Source organism: Mauremys mutica, unplaced genomic scaffold (genome assembly GCF_020497125.1).
Source record: "Mauremys mutica isolate MM-2020 ecotype Southern unplaced genomic scaffold, ASM2049712v1 000835F_np12_obj, whole genome shotgun sequence".
In the NCBI taxonomy this organism is placed as follows: Eukaryota; Metazoa; Chordata; order Testudines; family Geoemydidae; genus Mauremys; species Mauremys mutica.
In genome coordinates this window covers 51993-68052 of record NW_025423059.1, presented here as the reverse complement: position 1 = coordinate 68052, position 16060 = coordinate 51993, and the positions used below count along the sequence as shown (strand labels likewise).

Sequence of the window (16060 nt, the reverse complement as noted above, 5' to 3'; positions counted from 1 at the left end):
CCCAGTCCTGACCTGCAGATTCACAGCTCTGCTGGTGCTCCTCACTCAGGGCCGGCTCCAGAACCCAGCATGCCAAGCACGCGCATGGGGCAGTATTTTGCCGGCAGGGCGGAAGGCGGCTCCGGCGGACCTTCCGCAGTCATGCCTGCGGAAGCTCCACCGGAGCCGCGGGACCAGCGGACCCTCTGCAGCATGTCAGCAAGAGGTCTCCCGGAGCCGCGGGACCGGCGACTGGCAGCACGCCCCCTGCGGCATGCTGCCGTGCTTGGGGCAGTCGGATTCCTAGAGCCACCCCTGCCCTCACTCCCAACCTGCAGCCCCTGCTATCCCAGTCCTGACCTGCAGAATCACAGCTCTGCTGGTGCCCATCAATACTCCCGACCAGCAGCCCCTGTTATCCCAGTCCTGACCTCAAGACTCTGCTAATGCCCCTCACTCCTGACCCGCAGCCCCTGCTATCCCAGTCCTGACCTGCTGTGATGGAGTAGGGGCTGTCTGTGTGGGAGTTGGGAGAGCCAGGGAGGATTTTAGGTGAGGGACAGGTATTCAGCCTGTACCATGAGCTAGGCAAGGGGGGAGGGGAGGTCCACACCTTTGCCCGGGGAGCTAGACAAAGCCAGGAGCCGGCTGGAGGGGGTTGGGTCAGTTTCGGTTTGGGGCTTGGGGGGGAGAGTTCAGGGAATCCTATGCTGGGATCCAAGCACCCTGAACCCCAGAAGGACTCGATTGAGGGGTCCTGGTTGTGCTGTAGCCTGTGCTCCTGTTGTCCAATAAACCTTCTGTTTTACTGGCTGGCTGAGAGTCACTGAGAGTCCCAGGAAGAGGGGTGCAGAGTCGGACTCCCCAGCACTCCAAGAGCCAGCGGGGATCAATGCCCGCGTCCTCCAGCGGCAAGGAAGCCGCGGGACCTCTCCTGGCTTTGCTTGGGTTAGAGGAAAGTGGTGAAGATAAGAACGGCCCTCCTGGGTGAGACCGATGGTCCGTCTAGGCCACTATCCCGTCTTCTGACAGTAACCGATGCCAGGCGCTTCAGAGGCAATGGTCAGAGCAGGCAATCGTCAAGTGATCTATCCCTGCGTTGTCTTCTGAAGTTTGGTGCTTGTTTCAGGGGCTAACTCTCAGCCCAGACACACTCCAGGGAGGGAGCGTTGGTGTTTGTGCCGAGGAGCGTGGCTGGGACTCGGACCCCCTTCCCCAGCTCTGGGTAGCGCCCCGCCCCCATTTCAGGCTGTGTTCTGCTTAAGGCCACAGAGCCCTTGCCTTTTTTTGCCCGGTGCCTGAGAGTCAGGCCAGCTGCGGGGAATTAGCTCAAGCGGCAGAGCGCTGGCTTTGCATGCGAGAGGTAGTGGGGGACGCTGCCCGCATTCTCCGAGCCTGTCGACTAAGGGCTCCTGATGAGCGTGGTGGACGGGAGAGTCGGCCATCTGACTTTTGGCCTTGCTGCCCATAGCGGTCAGGCCGAAAAATCAAAAGCCACCCTCCCCAGGCCCACAGCCACCCAGGGGCTCCTCTGCACCATCTTGCCTCCACGAGTGCCGCACTCTGACCAGCTGAACCAGGCAAGCCACGGGAAGCTTCTCAAGGTCTTCCCCTGGTGTGGGCTTGGATACGAAAAGCACCTGGCCGTTCATCAGCTGTTGCAAGAAGTGTGCAGAGTAGGAGTAGCGATGGGGCTGAAGCTTTCCACAGCATCTCAATTTGGGCAGCTTTCCATTCCCCTTTTCTGTGTAATGTCCCTCCCACGGGTTTCATGTGCGGAGCTGTACGACTCTGGCAGGGTGGCTATTTAGAAATCTTTTCCTTGCTTTTCTTTTTCGCCTGGCCCCAGCGTTAGGACCGTTTGGGTATTTCAGTGGGTGTGTTTTCCCATTGGGAGGCATTTGGAAGTTTGGAAGGGGAGCCGAAAGAGGAGTCTTTTTCACAAGCAAGTTGGCTTTCTGCACAGGTAGGGCCCTTGGCCGTAAAGCTTAGCTCCGTCAGTGCGTCTGTATGGGGTTCCTCCAGTGCCTCAAGAGCCCGTGCTAAACTCTCGGTGTGGGCGTTTGGCTTGCGCCAGTCAGAGTGCGGTGCCTGCGTCTTCCCAGGGCCGGCTCCCGTGAGGCGCGCATAACTTGGGAGGAAAGGGGTAGAAGAGAAAGCAAGTGAAGCTGACTTCGAGTGGTGGTGCCCCTGGGCGGAGTGGTCCTCCTGCTCCTTCCTGTCGGAGGGGTGGGCTTGGGGGGTCTGGCTGTGGGCGGTGGGAGGATGGTGTCCAGGGAAGTCCCAAAGGTCACCCTGCGCCGGCGGAGTGTGAAGCCTCTCCCCTAGGTTGGGGTGCCGAGGATTAAGCCTTCCTCTGTGACTTGGGCTGGGGAGCGTGATCCGGCGTCGGGTCCATTTGGGTGGAGCTGGCGGCCGGCAAGAATTCGAGCCATCAGGTCAACCCTCTGTGGACAATGGGGGCGAGCCGGCAGGCCTGCGATTTTGGCTTCGCGGGCGGGCAGCTCAAGCCTGGCCTCCTATGAGCCTGGAAGGCAGCCGGCCGGGCTCACCCGTCTCCAAGTTCCTTTCAGGCAGCAGGTGGAGCGAGGAGCCCAGGGAGGGGAGCCCAAGGAGGTGTCCGGAGCCTCGTCCTGCCCAGCGCCCAGCAGGGCTCTTGCCCGCTCCCGGCCCACCTGGTTTTGGCCTCTGCCACCCCTAGCAGTCAGCCAAAAGAGCAGAAGTCACCTTCTCCCTCCCGCAGTGGCCAGCATGGGGCTTGAACCCATGATCTTGGCGTTATTAGCACCACGCTCTAACCAGCTGAGCTAGCTGGCCAACGGCAAGCTTTGCCTTGCTTGACCCTTTTGGAAGGAGTCACCGGCTGGCGCGGGGAACGATGTGGCCTCCGTTATCGAATGGATGGATCAAGACACCACCTGCCAAGGTAGGGGAATTAGCTCAAGTGGTAGAGCGCTCGCTTCGCGTGCGAGAGGCAGCGGGATAAATGCCCGCATTCTCCAGCGGCAAGGCAGCCGCGGGACCTTCTCTTGCCCTTCTTTTAGAAGCCATGGACAGTCAGCCGGCTCAGCTCCTCCAGTGGCCTCCATTCCTCTCTCCACTTGGCCTCCCAAAAAGACAGCCCTTGCGGAGCACAAAGCTCTTCCTCCCCGGCCCTTCTCCCCCTTGCGCTGACTGGGAGGCTGGAGACAGCTGGGGGAAGTTAGCTCAAATGGAAGAGCATGGGAGAAGTAGTCAGACCCAGACACACATTCTCCAGCCTGCTCTGCTCTGCTGTGCTCTGCTGGGCTGGGCTCTAGTGGGGGACCTGCACCTTTCTTTCTGAGCTCTCACTGGAGCACAATCCCTTTCCTCCTCCCTCCCTGCTAGTCTATGCCAAGCTCATTGGCCGGGAGGGAGAGCCACTCAAATACAGAATTACTCACATCCCAGGGATCCATGAAGGGAATGAGGAGATGGGCGGGGTGGCACGCGATACCAGCTCAGCTGAGACCGTGAGACCTCGCAGCCAGGGGCGGCTCTAGGCACCAGCAAACCAAGCTGTTGCCTAGGGCGGCCAAATCTAGGGGGCGGCAGGCTGGGCCGGTGGACCTGCCGCAGTCATGCCTGCGGGAGGTCCACCGGAACCGCGGACGAGCGGACCTGCCGCAGGCATGACTGCGGAGGGGGCGCTCGTCCCGCGGCTCGGCTGGACCTCCCGCAGGCATGACTGCGGCAGCTCAAGCGCAGCCGCCGGACCCGCGAACCGTCCGCAGCCGTGCCCGCGGGAGGTCCGCTCGTCCCGGGGCTCCGGTGGACCTGCCGCGGGAGCTCAACCGGAGCCGCGGGAAGAGGGGACCCACCGCGGGACCGAGGAAGGGCGGCGCAGCACACCGCGCTGCTTGGGGCAGCCTATTTTCTAGAGCCGCCCCTGCTCGCAGCCTCCTGATCTCAGGCAGCATGGCAGCCGTGGAGCAGAGCAGAGCACGCAGACAGCTTGGAGACAGCCAAAGCGGGGAAGGGCTGCGTTGGTCTGGAAGAGGGAGTGGGTGGCTGTCTATCCTGGCGGAGGCAGGGTCATTTTGCTGTATGCTGGGCCAGGGGCCAGGGAGCCTGCTAGAGTTGCTGAGCTGGGCCTGCTCCTGGCTTTGCTTGGGTTAGAGGAAAGTGGTGAAGATAGGAACGGCCCTCCTGGGTGAGACCGATGGTCCAGCTAGGCCACTATCCCGTCTTCTGACAGTAACCGATGCCAGGCGCTTCAGAGGCAATGGCCAGAGCAGACAATCGTCAAGTGATCTATCCCTGCGTTGTCTTCTGAAGTTTGGTGCTTGTTTCAGGCGCTAACTCTCAGCCCAGACACACTCCAGGGAGGGAGCGTTGGTGTTTGTGCCGAGGAGCGTGGCTGGGACTCGGACCCCCTTCCCCAGCTCTGGGTAGCGCCCCGCCCCCATTTCAGGCTGTGTTCTGCTTAAGGCCACAGAGCCCTTGCCTTTTTTTGCCCGGTGCCTGAGAGTCAGGCCAGCTGCGGGGAATTAGCTCAAGCGGCAGAGCGCTCGCTTTGCATGCGAGAGGTAGTGGGGGGCGATGCCCGCATTCTCCGAGTCTGTCGACTAAGGGCTCCTGATGAGCGTGGTGGACGGGGGAGCCGGCCATCTGACTTTTGGCCTTGCTGCCCATAGCGGTCAGGCCGAAAAATCAAAATCCAACCTCCACAGGTCCACAGCCACCCAGGGGCTCCTCTGCACCATCTTGCCTGAGCGGGTGGAAGTGGAGCCTGGAACTGAGCTGATGCGCTGAGGGTTATTTGCACTGTGCGCTTCACATGGAGGTAAAAACACGGGGCACAGATCTTTGAGCACAACCCTTGTCCTGAGGAATGCGGGGGGGGCTGCACAAAGAGAGACCGGCTCTCCCTGGCGGGGCTGCAGCGGCTCTTCACAGGGTCAGTCCCACTGGCAATTCGTACCAGAGTTTTGAAAGCCTCCTTTTCTGGCCTGGTTCCCCTCTCTCTAGGGGGACTGGCGGCCCCAAACTTCCCAGAAACCATCATAGCGAGGCCAACCTGAGCACAGACACCTGCTCAGCTCCCCGGGGTGCAGCCCTGAACTCCGGCAATCAGCTACAGTCAGCTGCCCACCTAACAAGCGTTACACGCAGGAGCCTTCGTGCCCCGCATGTTCAGGTCCCTCCCAGCGCCAGCTTTAAACTCCGCTGCTCAGTTCTAAGCTTTGGCCACACGGGGGCAGCCTGGAGCTCAGCCAACGCCTCCCGTTGCTGGTTGCGTTTCCCGCTCCTTGTGGCAGGTTCACACCCCGCAGGCAGATCTCTGAATCGGAGCCAAACCGTTCCCCAAATCCAGTGCTTTAGCAGCAGCTTTGCTAGGAAAGCGCTGACGTCCCCAAGTAAAGTAAAAGCCAGAGCGCGGTGTCCAGGATCTTCTATTGGGCCCCTCACCGTGGTGTCTGTCAGGCGCAAGGAGAAACCAGGGAAATGTTTTCATGGCGTTTAAGGGCAGAAGGGGCCATTAGCTCAGCTAGTCTGACCCCCGAATAACAAAGAATTACACCATGACACACATTGATCCCACAGACCTTAGACAGATCAAAGCGTTTCAGCCCTCAGGAAGGAGGCTAAACTGGGTGCCAGAGGCAGCGAACAAGGGGCCCCCAAGGCAATGGCAGGGAGCTGACGAGGTGAAATGTGCCCAGATGATCCCAGCAGGCGACCCACCCCCATGCTGCAGAGGTGGGAGTCCCTGATCCTCCTGCCCTTAAGAATCTCTGGTGGTAAGTGGGTCCCCCCAGTTCCCCAGGTAAGAATCCTCCATGTGGTTTCCCTGGCTTCACCTCCAGATAAGAACATTGTGTGGAGGGAGTGGGAGGAAGGTTGTCTGGCAGATCTGTAAAGGGGGACTGTGTCTCCCTGTCTGGCCCAGGCTCCTGGGAGGAAGTGATCTCAGTGTGTCTGGCTGTCTCCATTCCTCCCACCCCTAAGAATCCCTGGTGTGTGGGTGCACCCTAGACCATTAAGGATCTCTGGGGGGTGGGTGTCTCTCTCCCCTAGTCAGGATCTCTGGGGCGGGCCTGTATAAAAAGAGACTTTGACTCACCCAGGCTGGGCTGCCATCATGGAACAGACCAGGTTCTTCTGTGGAGGGTTTGCGTTCCTCCAAGGACTTGAACTCAGTGTGTGTGGGTGTCCCTGTCCCTTCAACCCTTAACAATCCCTGGTGCGTGGGTGTGCGGGGCCCCATTACAATCCCCTCTGTCTTACCTCCCATGAGGGATCCGGTGGATGTGGGGGTTATCCATGCTACTGGGGGTGTGTGGTGCCCCTGTCCCTCCTGGTTAATAGTGGAGTGTGTGGGTTTCCCCCCACCCGTTAAGGATCCGTGTTGTGTGGATGCCCCCGTTCTTCTCATTAAGAATGGTGCAACGGAGCATATGGGTGTGTCCCCCACCCCATGAACTAGCTCCCGTGTGTGGTTCCCCTGCCCCCATCCAGGCTCTGTGGTGTGTGTGTGTCGCTGTTCCTCTTTTCAAGATCCGTGTGGCAGGGGGGCGTCCCTCCCCCCAAGTCAGAAACCCCAGCTTGTGGGTGCTCCCATCCCCCCATCCAGGCTCTATGGGGGTGTCTAAAAAGAGACTGTATCTCACTGAGGCTATGCTGCAGGGGCAATCCCACTACTGATCAGCACAGGAGTTTTAACCTGCTCTGTTTCCAACCTGGGCCGGTTCACCTCTCCTTAGGCAACCTGGGGACCCCAAGCTCCCCCGGGGTCACCATATTGATGCTGAACTTGGTGCAGACACCCGATCGGCACAGCCCCCTGCAGCCCAGAACTCCTGAGCTCAAGTGATCCGCCGGCCTCGGCTTCAGTCTCCCCAGGATCTGGGATCACAGGCACCAGCCACGGCGCCCAGCTTGTTTTGTGGCCTGGCAGCTGGAGCTTTAAACTCTGCTTGTGAGCTCTGTGCCTTGGCCAGACGGGGACAGCCTGGAACTGGGAAATGCTCCTGCTTCCCCTGCCCCCGTCTCATGTCGAGCTGCAGGCGCCGCTGTCCTGCCAGGTAAGATCCCGGATTATTCGGTGCCCCCCATCCCCCGTCCAGGAGCCCAGGAGCCCAGGAACCTCTGCCCCCCATACAGAATCCTGGATGTGTGGGTGTCCGTCCCTCTGCAGAGGATCCCGGAGTGTGGATGCCCTTGTCCCCCCCTACAAGATCCTGGGTGTGTGGGTGCCACTCTCCCCCCAGCAGATCTCTGGTGGGTGGGTCCCCAGGGTGTGAGCGCTCCCATCCCCCGATACAGGCTGTGGGGGGGTATAACTGGCTCTCCCTGTCCTGCCCAGGCGATGCTACAGCAGCTGTTCACAGGAGCAGCAACCCCACTGTCACCCTGCAGCTTTACCCTGCTCCAGGGGTGACCTGCTTCCCCCTCCTTTAGGAGCCCGGGGACCCCGAACTTCCCAGAATCACCTGATTGATGCCGAGCTTAGCACAGACACCGGCTCAGCATGGCAGGGTGCAGCCCTGAGCCCTGACAATCAGCTTCCCTCAGCCTCCTGCTGCACAGCGAGGATCCCACGCGAGAGGCTTCGTGCCCAGTTTGTTCAGGAGCGTCCCAGGCTCCAGCTGTAAACTCTGCTGGTCAGTTCTAACCTTTGGCCACACGGGGGTGGCACTAACGGTCCCATCTAAACGCCGTTTGCGATCGACCCTTCGGATCGCAGATTGTAACCCGCGGGCAGATCTCTGAGCGCAGCCAAATCCCTCCCCAAACTGAACATTGAAGCAGCAGCTCCCATTGGAAAGATCAGGATTTTTGCCTTTAAAAACAAGGGAAATGTCTCCAGCGAGAGACTGAAGAAGCTGAATTGATTTCATTGACTCCATGAATGTTCCTCTGTGTCCCCCTAGGAGTCATGCCCCACATTTTGGGGACCACTGAACCCTACTCGCTCAGCAGGGGCTAGTGATGCCAAAGCCCAGGGAAAGGGAGAACAAGTGCGGGGCCCCCAGCACTGGAGCCATGTGAGGGGCTGCAGGAGAGGGGCAATGGCTGGTGGCCCAGGGAGTTAAGGGCAAAGGGGGCACAGGAGGGGGCAGGAGTTAGGGGTGAAGGAGGCGCAAGGGTTGGGAGTGCAGGAGCTAGCGGTAAAGGGGGAGTGGGGATCGTCTAGGGGCAATGGGGAAGTGCCAAAGTACAAGCTTTGCCCAGGGCACCATTTTCCCTAACGCTGGTCTGAGCAAACAATTGGAAATGACCCTTCAGTGAGACCAGAACCATAGTGTAGAAAAGCCCCTTTGCTAAGTGGTGGTGGCTTAGGGAGATGGGTTAGAAAGCAACAGGCATTTGTCTGTGGAGGTTGGATTCTTGCCTGCTAGGCAAGGCTGGTGTGTGGTGTCTCCATGGCTGCACTTTCATTTTCTGATCTGCCACAGGGAGCCAAGTCTAGACATATTCGGAGGCTCTATGCCAGGGTTTCTCAAACTTCCTTTCACTGCAAACCCCTTGTGCCAAAAAAAACCTTACTACATGGCCCTGGAAAGAGGGACCAAGCCCCTCCACACTGAGCACAGGCAGAGGAGACAAAGCCTGAGCCCTGCCCCAGTTGGGGGAGGGCAAAACCAGAGCTTGAGGGATTCAGCCCTGAGTGGTGGGGCTCAGACTTTTGGTTTCAGCCCCAGGCACCAACAAGTCTAATGCCAGCCCTGGCAACTCCATTAAAACAGGGTTATGACCCACGTTGGGGTCCTGACACAGTTTGAGAACCACTCCTCTATACTGAGGGGAGAGAGTTTTTCCTGTGGGTGCAGTTAATCCACTTCCCAAGAGGTGGCAGCTATGTCAGTGGGAGAAGCTGTATCGGTGGGTGCGCAAGCTGTGGTGTTTGCCACATTTAAGAAGTTTAATCAAACCCCATTTTTAAAACCACCTGTGTTCTGGGAATGGCAAAGGACCTCGATGAAGCAGGGTCTGTCCTGCACAGTCCTGGAGATCATGATTCCATAGTCCTGTTGTCATGGGGATATTGCTCAGTGTTAAAGTGCTTGATTACAGTTTAAGAAGTCCTCAGTTCAAACCTGCGTGTTCTCTTATAACCCTCTTTCTTTTTTTAGAAAAAAAGGAAAACATTTTCATTTCCATTCTCCATTATGTTCAGGGGCTCCTCTATACAGGAGTGCTTGATATCAATGTAAATACTCAACATTTCGCTGTCCAAATGCATAAAAACCTAGCAAAGCTGTCCATCAGCTGAAATCAGTTTCAATCCTCAAAGTGTCAATTTATGTTTTCATCAGTTAAACAAAGGTATCATATGAATGTACATTTGCAGATCCCTCTTCTCCAGGAGCTGTGCTGTGCAGAAGAACAAGAACATCCAGCTGCAGTTCAGGAGTCTGATGACCAAAGAGCCACGAAGTGTTCTGAGGGCTGGAGAAAAATGCCTTCCTGGTGTTGGGAGGGGAACAGGTGAAAGGACAAAAGAAGCAAGAGACGAAGAGAAAGAAGGAAGGGATGGATGGAGGAAAAGGTGAAACCAAAAAGGACAAACCCTAATGACCCCAGTGATTCTAAGGGACAAAATCCCAGGTGCACAATAAAATTCTGCCTCCTTAAGCTCGTGTTTTCCATGCCTAGAATTCAATGGTCACCAGATGGATCAGACTGAACAGGTTTCAAACCTCGAGGAGGCTCTTACCTTCTAAACAGGGACTTCTGTTTACTAGTAAAATCACTAAAAGGGAAGGAGAAAACTCGAAAGAGGTTCCTCCTGGCGCTCACGTCGGTGAACCCGAATACTCTCTCAGTCCTCAAAGAGAGACCTGGAGAAGGAGACTTGCTAAAGCAAAGCCACAGGGGTCTCTGAGGTTTCCCTGGCCCCTCGCCCCTCTCCTGCCTGGCTGATGTCAGCATCTCTCTGTGAGGTCACCACCTCCCCACCACCTTTGACCAATAGTCTGAGGTCCTGCAAAAGGCCTTTGTGATGTCACTGCCACACCCCTCCCTTGCTGTGCTAATGTCCTGCCCCTGGCCAGGCACTTTGGAGGTTTGAGCTACTCCCTGTGGATCACCCCACTCAAGGAGCGTTCGTTCTAGGCAGCAAGCCGGCTAGACAGGAAAACATCAGACGCTGCTCCCAATGCTACACTCAGTTTTTCAGAAATTAGTCGCTTTTATGGCCAGAAGAGACCATTAGAGCATCTTATTTGACCCCCTGCATATCACAGGCCTCCTGTATGACACAATAGCTACTTTTGGGGCAAACACATTCCAGAAAGGCGTCTAGTCTTCATTAAATGACATCAGGAGATGGAGAATCCACCACTTTCCCTAGAAGACATTTTTCTCCAGCCCTCAGAACATTTGGTGGCTCTTTGCTATTGAACGAGCTCAACCTGTTTAGCTTATCAAAAGAAGATTGAAAGGTGATTTCACTGAAGTGTTGAAGGGCCTTAATGGAGAGAAAATATTGGGTATGAAAGGGCTCTTTAATCGAGCAGAGAAAGGCATAACAAGACCCAATGGCTGGAAGGTGAAAAGAGACAAATTCATATTACAACTAAGGCACAAATATTCAACAGCGAGGATGATTCACGACAGGAACAAGCTCCCAAGGAAAGTGGTGGATTCTAATTCTAATTCCTTATGAATATTCTGTGTGTGTGTGTCTGCAGGGGAGGAACATGCTATATGCCCAGAGGCCTTTATTCCTCCAGCCTGCAAGGACAGAGGGGATGTCAAGGAGTTGCTCCTTCAATCCCCCCCACAGAAAGGCCCTTCTTAGGAAAGGCAAAATCCTGGAAAGAAAGAGTAACACTGAACAAGACTCCAGAAAGACAGATTTTTATAATCACAGTGAGCAGTTTTTCACCTGACCAGGGACTTGAACCCTGGCCCCTCAGATTAAAAGTCTGACATTCTGCCAACTGACCTAGACAGGGTCACCTACAAAAAGCACAAGTTGGTGCAGAGGTGAAGCTAGTCCAGAAAAAGTGAGACAGCCACAATAAGGGAAACCTGCTGCTCTCTCTCTCTTCCCAGCCCTGGCCTGGCTGGGTATTAGCGCTGGTTAAAAAGATGGGAAAATATTGGCATCTACCAGCCTTTCATAGCTGTACAAGACTCAGGCACAATACAGAGGTGCCCATCTGTAAGTGCCAAATGGTTGGATTGGCTAATGCAGTCTGCAGACGTCCAGGTCACTCTGGGATATACAGCCAAGTGTCCATCACCATCATTATTTCAAAGGGATAATGATAATGGTAGCAAGGTTCACAACTGACTCAGCAGTTGCATACAAAGGTGCACGTTTGGCAGTTACGTTGGCTCAGGTTGGCCACCCCGGTCTAGATGTAGAAGTTACAACATTTAAACTTGAAAGAGGGGCCAATTTCTCCATCATTTCCCACCTTTACATCCAAACACGATGAAGGTAGCAGATAGAGCAAGAGCAGGTTGTCTATGGGACCAAGTATATGCAGAGTATCCTCGACAGAGGTTTGTTCAACCTGTTCTTAAAAACCTCTGAGGACAGAGACACCACAGACGCCTTTGGGAGCCTATTCCAGAGCTTAACTGCACTCAGAGTCTGACATTGGTGAAGTAGGAGGCTGAAAAAAACAACACTGGCTGTCAGAGAACAACAGCCCTCCCTGGTGCTTTAAGCAGTAGGTTCTGGTGTTTTAACCCACCCTGGGTTCAATTCCCCCTAAAAACCAGAAGTTTTTCAATGAAAATCTCCATTCATTTCACATTTGAAATTGAAAGGCAAAGAGAGCTTCTTGTCCTTATCAACAAGGCAAATAATGGCTTTTTTCTCAGTAAATACTTTTAAAAGGCACTGACTCGATCTGAAGATCTCATTTCATTTGTATTTACAATGGAATGATTCTCTCTAGGATAGACAGAAATTCTTCAGCTAGACTCGGATTCAACGGGAATACGAGAAGTGATTGTGTCTAACACCTGCCTTTTTTCGGACAACAGTGATGTCCAAGTTTTCCATGGACATTTCCCTTCCAGCACCTCAGCCCCCTCCAACAATACAAGAAACTGAAATGCACAGAAAGTTTCTCACCATAGGATTCACTGACCAGGTCGGGGGAAAAGTTTTGCCATTTGAAGATGTTTGAATTCCCTCCAACTTCTCTCATACAAATGCTAAATAGTTGGTGGTGAAATGTTACAGGAGAGGTTGAAATTAGGCTATTTCGTCAGATAGAAGACAGTGATTGTGTCAGGAGTGGGATGTGAATGGAGCCTAGAGCAACAATTGACAGTGTTAGGGGGCTTATTCCTTCACCCTCTTACTTCCCTGGTCCTTCTCGCATGAACAGAGAGCAACAATACCCGAAGTCCAAAGGCACAAACAATTCGATGTTTATTGGGGTGAACGTCCAGCAAGCAATGATTCCAGTTTCCTTCCTTAGTGTCCCCTTCTCAGCTCTCACACCACAGAGCCTTGTCTGTGTCCCTGTTTCTGTTCCCATCCCCGTTCCCATTTCCCCCTGTAGCAAAACAGGATCCCAATTCCCCCATCCCCAGTCCCTGTTCCCATTCCCCCCCCCCGCCTTCCTGATTGACTGCAGACTATATAGTAAAACCTGAGTTTTGCTTAGCTATTCCTTAACCAATCATTTTACTGAAATGTAACTAACCAATCCTAACATACTGTAACATGGTTATTTAACCAATTATATTCCACCACCTTCATTGGTTTACACCCAACAAAATGAATTATACAGCAGACAGAAACAATCACAGAACCAGACAGAGACCATGTAAATAAACATACAAAACAATACAGAAGGGAGGATTTCACAACTACATCTATACAGACATAAGGGTTTTCCAGCTGTGTCTATTGATAAGTGAGTTCTTGCCAGACAGGATGCTACCAAACTAAGTTTCCCTTTCTCTGGAGGTGACAGGAATATCAGGACAGGATTGTATTCCTAACAGCCCAATAGCACCTTATTTCAGTGTGACTAGTTGGGAATGTGTGAATGTGACCATACACTTCCCACCGTATGGCTGCCTTTGCTGCTTAGCCAAAGAACCAGGCCTCAGACTGTCACAGTAAGAGAAGGCCATTACACAGACAGACAGTGATTTTTTATTCTCTCTTTTATATCTTTATAACTAGCTAAGTGATAAAAATACACCTAAATTCTTAAAGTACAGGCCTCTGCAGACTGGCCTGAATCTCTATATCCTAACAGTCCTCGAGGTCAGGCAGCCTCTGGGTAAGGGGGTGGGGACTCAGATCCTTCCACTGGCCAATTCCACCAGGGTCATGTATAAACCAGGGAAGTTTGCCCCAATAGCCAGACCAGATGCCCCCTTTACACTTGCACTCTGTTGTCATTGCTTCTCTCTCTCCCTTCCCCTCATCTCTGCTGCTCCCCCTCTGGGGGCTTTCTCAGCACCTGGCCCCACAGCACTTCCTGGGGGCCAGAGACTGCCCTTTCTGCATCTGCAGCCTCTCTCCTGATTGCTAAGGAAAGGAACCATTGCAGGAAATGGCCACAGCTTCTGGGAATCCTTGTGTGGCTGTAAACAGAATTTGGCTCCTGGCACACAAGGCAACTTAAAAGCTGAGCACCCAGACAGGGGCTTGAACCCTGGACCATCAGATTAAGAGCCTGAAGCGCTACCAACTGAGCTACCTGGGCTTATTGAAAAAAAAATCTTTACCGTTCACCACAAGAGTGAGCAGGCAGGCAAAAGCGAGGCAAAAAAAGTCCCAGGAACCCCTCCTCTTTTTCTGCACAGCCACTGCCTGTCAGCAGGATTCCTCCTCCTCCTCAGGGAGACTAAATCTAAGCTCCTAGACAGCAGGTCCATCCGCTGCACCTCAATCCCACATGCCTGAGCCTCCCTGCCAAAGCCCTGCACCTGGCCCCATAGAATTAAGTCGCACGTTTCGCTGGGAACTTAACTTCTTGTGCCCAGAGCATCTCGGCCCCATCAGCAGATGACCTGAGAAACACAGTGTCCGGCTTTTCCAAAGAAGAGCTTAGATCCCCTCATCATGTGGCCTAAAGGATAAGGCATCTCCCTGTGGATCAGATGATTCAGGATTTGAGTCCCCTCGTGGTTGTGCTCACTTTGTGCTGCAAGTCCTGCTCCCTTCAGGGCTGGAACCTCTTCTTGGCCCCTCAGGCCAATGCTCTGGCTTCAGCTAGAGCCCCGGGAAGGAGTTGGGGGTTGGGTGTCACAAAGGCTGGGGCATGAGCCCCAAGTGCTTCCAGTCTCGCCTTTGCCCTTCCTGACTTGCCAAAGAAAATGGGCTGCTTCACTGCCAAAGTGAGCACCTGGAGTGGGAACCATAAGAGGCCCAGCCCTGCTTTCCTACCTTCTTCTGATGTTGGCCACAGAGCATCAGCAGCTGATCTTCAGTGGGGTTCAGCACAGCAGGGAGCAGGCTGGCCCTGTGTCTGTCTGCTGGCCACACATAGGCATGGTCCTCCCCTCCTCTTGCCCTGGCCTCTGTGGCTTTTAAGCCTTCCCTTGGAGCTCTCAGCACCAGCCGCCTCCACTCTAGGTGCCCAGAGGAGGAGAGGTGCTGGGCTTCCACCTGCCCAGCCCTGACTAGGAAGCCTGGCCCTGCTTCCTTCAAGCACCAGGTGGGCAAGAGGGAAAGCACAGTGGCAAGTGCCAGACTTGTGGGCACCAGGTGAAGCCATGAGAATCCCAACCCTCAGGTGTCAGTTCTAGAGCCCTGACCCACCACAGCCTGAGTCACCCGGCAGGAGGGGAAAGACTTGTTCGGCACAGCTGGAGACAGGGAAGTGGAGCTTTGTGAGCTCCAGGTCTTTACCACAAACCCACACAAGGTCCCACTGAGATTTGAACACAGATTGCAGGATTCAGAGTCCTGAGTGCAGCCCGTTACACCATGGGACCAGCTCATGCTGCCTTCTCTGCACATCGGTGACCCTCACGGGGCCGGCTCGAGTAAGGGACTGTTGGCCCCTTACTAAAACTTAGTGGGGTTTTTGGTTGGCTAGTTCCCAGTCCCAATAGAAGGAGGAAGGGAGCACCATGTGTGAGAATGAAAATCCTAAACCACTCTTTGAAATAACGAAAGCAGCAGAACGTGTTATTGTCCCTACCCCAGAGCAGACAGACCAGTGGAGAAATGCCATTGAGTCCAGGATTTACCATTTCTACTCGCTAAACTCCCTCCCACCCTTCTGGGCTCCTAGAGCAGGGGACTGAGCCTGAGCCGAGACACGGACACTGCAACTTTACTCCAGACCAAGCCGCATGACCCCAATTAATCCGACACGGGCCAGCCAAGAGTGTTTCATTGCACTGGAGATGTAGCCTAACGTTATGTCTACACTGTGATTAACTCACCCAGGGCACCTGTCGCAAAGCCCGGGTCAGCTGACTCAGGCTTATGGGGCTCGGGCTGCAAGACTATAAAATTACAGTGCAGACAAATGGGCTCGAGCCCAACCTCTGAGGCCCCATGAGGGGTGAGGGTTTCTGAACCCAGGCTTCAGCGTGAACACAAATATCTTGCACCACAGATTTTAGCCCCTCAGCTTTAGCTCCATGAGCCCAAGTCAGATGACCCAGGCCAGCCCTGCTGCCATCTTAATCCCAGGAGAGATGGACTCTAAGGGTGTAGTAAGTGCAGGCCCTGATAAAGGCCCAATATGAGGCCTAAGGCCTGAACTAAAGTAATGGTCAAGACTTTGCTAACATAAAGCAAAGTTAAGCTGTGAGTCAGAGGTAGGCCCTGCTCACAGAAGCTGGCACGAAAAGGGCTGATGCTGCATAAACGTATATTCACCTAGCATAAACACAGCACTAGAACACACTGTACTGAAACATTCCATAGATAACAGGAGAACAGGCCGACCCATCCCAATGACAGAGGCAAAAGGGTAAAATGATGGATAGAGTTGTTTTGTTCGAACCAACATGTACAAGGTAGAAGGCGGTACCTTAATACGTAGAGGGGTTGTAACTTGCTACGTAGAGAGGTTGCACCTCAATACGTCAGGTGTGATGTGTAACTTGTTTGTATCTGTGTATAAGAATGCACTCCAGGGGCGGAACCTTTGTCCGGCCGTAGGGG

General features: G+C 54.4%; 2 non-coding genes across 2 annotated transcripts; both read right to left on the bottom strand.

Moving 5' to 3' along the window:
- Positions 1–2722: 2722 nt before the first annotated feature.
- TRNAI-AAU lies at positions 2723–2796 on the bottom strand. Its single transcript has one exon. It is a non-coding gene; the product is annotated as a tRNA-Ile (tRNA).
- A 10771-nt stretch (positions 2797–13567) lies between these two features.
- On the bottom strand, positions 13568–13640 carry TRNAK-CUU. Its single transcript has one exon. It is a non-coding gene; the product is annotated as a tRNA-Lys (tRNA).
- Positions 13641–16060: the final 2420 nt, after the last annotated feature.